The sequence below is a fragment of the Vulpes vulpes genome, chromosome 1 (assembly GCF_048418805.1).
Source record: "Vulpes vulpes isolate BD-2025 chromosome 1, VulVul3, whole genome shotgun sequence".
Classification (NCBI taxonomy): Eukaryota; Metazoa; Chordata; class Mammalia; order Carnivora; family Canidae; genus Vulpes; species Vulpes vulpes.
This window is the reverse complement of record NC_132780.1, coordinates 131,954,662-131,959,552: the sequence shown is the minus strand read 5'-3', so window position 1 is coordinate 131,959,552 and position 4,891 is coordinate 131,954,662.

Here is a 4,891-nt window from a genome sequence, read left to right as displayed (position 1 = left end):
CTCTGAGGCTGCATTTCTCAGCTGGAAAACAAAAGTAATAAAAGGCCCTCCCTCATGGGGCTCTTATGAGAATCAAACGAGGTTGTGTGTGTGTGTGTGTGTGTGTGCGCGCGCACGCGTGCGTGCACATGTGTCTGTCAGAAGAGAAAAACGGGGCCACCAAATATGTGAATGTTTGCTGCCCCTGCAGAATGATAACCCTGCCTACAAAAATGAATTGAGGTGGCTGTTCTGGCTCCCTCAGAGCCCCCAACAACTCTGAGCCAGCGCCCTAACCCTCTAGCGCCTGGCTGGCATTGCCGTGGCCTGCGCCACTCTGCCCTGAGGGGTCTTAGCTCACCAGCCATTTGGGAGCCCAATACGAGTCCAAGCAGGCTCTGGGATGGGATTCCAATGCCCAGGCTAGAAGTTCGCGGGTGGGGCCAGGAGCTGGGCACTGGGTCAGGCCAGCATGTACTCCGTCTTCTGCAAGTAGCCAGACACCAGCCTTCACGCCTCCTCGGACAGACTAAGGGGGGCTGCACAGTGAGGTCGCTCTGTCCTGGGCTTTCCAGGGAATGGGGTGACAGCTGATGTAGGAGGCAGCTGACCCCCACAGGGCACAGGTAACCGCCTTCCAGGGAGGCTCTGAACAGCTGGAGGGCAGGTGAGATCACTGCATCAACCATGAAGGAAGCCGAGGGGTTCCACCCCTGCAGCCTTGCTCTAGGATTCCCTTAGAGGTACCCAGGGCCTGTGTGAGGTCCCCCAGCACCCGAGTCTCTGGGCAGAATCTCATACCCCTGCCCTCCCCAGAGCACACACCCCCAAAAGCCCTCTAATGAGGACATATTTGTTCAGCCCAACGTGCTCTATCTCCTCGAGGTGCTCACACACCCACATGTGGCCTGAGCACAGCAGAGTGAGAACAGCAGTACCCGCAGAAACAGACAAGGTGACAAGAGAATGTGAGAGAAAAAGCCAGGGCAGCACAGGAAATAATCCACAGGCAGGAAAAAGAGGAAGAAAAGAGATTGTGGAGGGAACCACAAGATCAAGGTGCTTCCCCTCTCTGAGCCTCAGCATCCTGGCCTATGAAATGGGGCTCCTCGCACAGAGCAGAAGAGGAGCAGGCAGGGGAGGGCAGCGTGCCACGCTGTGGTGCAGCAGGAGAGGCCCAGCACAGGATAGCAGGGGCTTCTGCTGGAGGCTGGGTGGGTTAGCAGCAGTCACCACAGCCACGATGTTTATGCCATGAGCAGGGGGTGATGACATGTCCTGGAACATGTTGTTGTTGTCTCTAGAGCAGGAAAACTGGGTCATGGGGGCAGTAGAGAGGGAGGGTGTCACAGGCCACAGTCACCAGGCAGGGCCTCCACGCCCGAGGCCAGGAAGAGAAAAAGAACTCCCTGATACCAGCTCCTGACCCACGCACCCCCAGCTGTGAAGGCCAGGGCTCAGGAGGCCAGAATGGGAAGTCGCAGACCCAGAATGAGTTCATATGTTTGTTCATTCATTCACCAAACGGGCACCAGGAAGCCAGCACTATGCTACATGCTGGGGACACAATGTTAAGCAAAACAATCCAGGTTGCTGCCCTCATGGAAGGAAAACACACAGGGGGCAAATAATCACACAAGTAAAAGCACGACTATATCTGGGATAAGTGCTTCTAAAGCAAGGTCTTGGGTGGCAGACCATGTCAGAGAGGTCAGGGAGGGCTTCTTGGAGGAGGTGACATTTGAGCTAGCTTTTAAAGTGTGTAGAGGAGTTAACCAGGCAGAGAGGTGAGGGAAGGGCATCCTAGGTAGAAGGGACAGCAGGTGCAAAGGATCCACACATAGTGTGGCTAGACCACAGAAGGCAAGGGGGTGCCCCTGGAGATAGGGCTAGATAGGAAGGTGGGCAGGGCTGGGCCTCAGGGAGGGCTTTGGACTTTATTCTAAGGATGGGGAGCCACTGAAGATTATTCAGCAGGTAAGCAACATAACCTGAGTTGTCTCAAAGCATCACTCTGGGGAGGATGGATTGTAGGAGCAAGGGTGTGATGAGAAGGGGGGACACTGTGAGGAGCCCTGCCACTGAAGCCATGACACCGTGATGGGCCAGGGTAGTAGCCGTAGAGATGGAGAGAAGGGAGTCCAGTTTGGGACTTGAAATTCACAGGATGTAGTGATGGATAAACTGCCAGGGAATGTGGCAAGGGGGGTGGTCCTATAAAAGGTCAGTTGGGTGGGTGGGGTGGTGAAAGGGGAGAACCCCTTTGCCTTGAGTGAGCAGGGTGGCCCCCAAATAGGTGGCTGTGTGCTTATAAGCCCAGGCATCTTCTGCCTTCAAATGGCATCCATGAGCTGGCTGGGAATGCCATGTCCAGGGATGAGCCTCATGGGTCAGGACTGACTTCCTAGAGGAGAGGCAGGATCAGGCCCAGAGGTGAGCCGGGGAGTGGTCATGGGGCAGAGCTGGTCCCAGACATGGCTGGAGGAGGCTTAGCTGCAGGTTATGTTGCGGTAAAGCTGAGCTTTGGAAAAACAACCATGAAGAGAACTTGGCCATAGTCAGGAAACAGAAATAAAGTGGCTCATTTGATTGCATGATGGAAAGCACCAGATCACTGGCTCTGTGACCACAGGGCCCTGTGCATTTTGTTTATTGCTGTGTGTCTTGGATCACATGGTAGAGGCTCAAAAATGATGTTAAATAAAGGGAGGGATAGGAAGTCAGTGTGGAACTTTGCTCTTTGCAACAGCAACAAAATGAAACCAGAAAGCAAGTACTGGAATGTGGTCCCACCCTCCTGAGGCCCTGGGTTCAGTCCTGCAAATGGCTCAGGTGGGAGGTCCCTTCCTATCCACCCTTAAGAGCCTACAGCTCAACCCATGTTAATTCAGAGTTTCCCAGAACAGGGATAGGAGTCCAGCAGGTGGGAAAGGGGACATGGGGGAGGGGTGGGGGGAAAGGAGGTCACACGGTCTCTTCCAGGGCCAGGTAACCGGAGCCCAGCACATAGCTGGGCAGCTGAGCAACCAAGTACTCAGCAGGCTCGCAAGGCAGCCTGACCATCTGCCTTCCCCAGTGAAATGTGATCCACTGCCCTGGGGAGCGAGCAGGGCCATGGATGCTCAGCCCATTACACCCAGCCTCATGGTGCCCAGGAATCCTTGTCATGCCAGCAGGGCTCTGCCCTGGCTGGGTGTGGAGAGGACTGGAAAGGAGGCTGGCCACAGGAAGGGCCCAAACTTGCTGTGGCCTTCCCGTGACACTGTTCTTTGCTGCTAACACATCTGCTGGGCAGCTGGTGATATGCGATGTCCCAGAGGGGTGCAAAGCACACACACAGTGACAGAGGGACCTCTGGGACAAGGGCCAGGAGGCCTGCATTCCAGTCCTGCCTGGTCTCCCATTTCGGCCCTTATCCAAGCCCAGGGCTCATCTGTTCTGGGCTCATCTGTTCTGCGCGTGAACAGTGAGGGTGGCTAGACCGTAGGAAGGACCCCTCTGTGGACATGTGGAGACGGGGGTTGAGGGGATGGAAAAGCCATCACAGCTCAGTGCTGCAGCAACAAATCTAGGGGAGCCCTGTTAGAGCCAGGAGACAGGTGAGGGCACCCTGAGGGAAGCAAAAACCTGGGGGCTGTGACCCAGAGTCAGACAGAGGCTGGACCAGACCAAGAGGCAAGTTGGCCTGAGGGGGCCTCGGAGGAGCCTCTGACCAGAGAGAGAGGAGGCTGAGCCCCCTGGCTGCTGCTGAGCCGCAGGGGCTGAGTGTCCACAGCCAGGGAAGCCCGGGAAGGGGCAGGCTAGCACCCCAGGCAAGTGGGGCACACAGTGCCCGAGGGAACTACAGCCAGAAGCCCAGGGTAGCTTGAGTTGCCTGAAGGGCCAACTCCAGACCTAATACTTAGCCCAGAGTCGCTGAGACCTGAAGCCTGTCCCTGACAAGTCTCTGTCCTTTTCCCACACCCCATCTCTCCCCATCTCTACATCACTAGACCTTGTCAAGCCTGCCTCCTAAACATCTCAGGAACTCACCCACTCCCTTCCACCTCACTGCCTCCTCTCCCCACCAGGCTGAACTCAGCTGGAGAACAGAACCTGGCAGCCTCATAACCTGCCTGCCCATTTTTGATCATGCCTCCCTCACCTACTCTCCTCAAAGCATCCACTCTGCTCAAAACGCCAACCTGGGCCTGGCCCTTCCTGATGTAATGCCCTTCAGTTTCTCCTGAGAAGCCAAGGTTAGAGACCTGTGAGGTTCACTTCCCCACCCCAGCCTTAACTGTCATCACTCCCCACATCCTGCATGCTCCAAAAGCCCCCACCTCCCAGATCACCCTGTTCCCCGCTGCCTCTGGGCTTTTGCATGTGCTCTTCCCTTAGCGAGCATGCTCTTCCCACCACCCTCTCCACCCCAACCTGGATGATCCTATTTATCCAATGGTTACTTCCCCCAGGATGCCTTCCCTGCTCCCCCCAGGCTGGGCAAGGGGCCCCCCCCTAAGCTCCATGTTCGCATACCAAAGACACTGGAATTGCCCTTCAACCTGCTGAACACCCTTTCCAACACCTGCTCTGTGATCTCCTGACAACAGTCCCTGGTCTGGCAGGTTCCTGGGGCAGCCCGGCAAAGGCCTCAAAAACTATTTGACTGATTGTTTTCAAGCTGATCGAGTGCTGACTGGCTTGCTGTTTTCCTGCCTGATTTCCCTCTCGCGGGAGTGACAGCTTGGGGCAAGCTGACAGTAAAGTTGTGGGGAAGAGGGTGAAGGGAGGGGAAAAAAGACTCCCTAGCCTAGCCTTACCTCAAGGAATCAAAAAACCACTGGGGACCTCATGCAATTGGCCCTGGTGCACAGGGCCTGACCTCCAACCAGGCAGCAGAGCATAAAGCTTCTCCCTCAGGCCTCTCCTC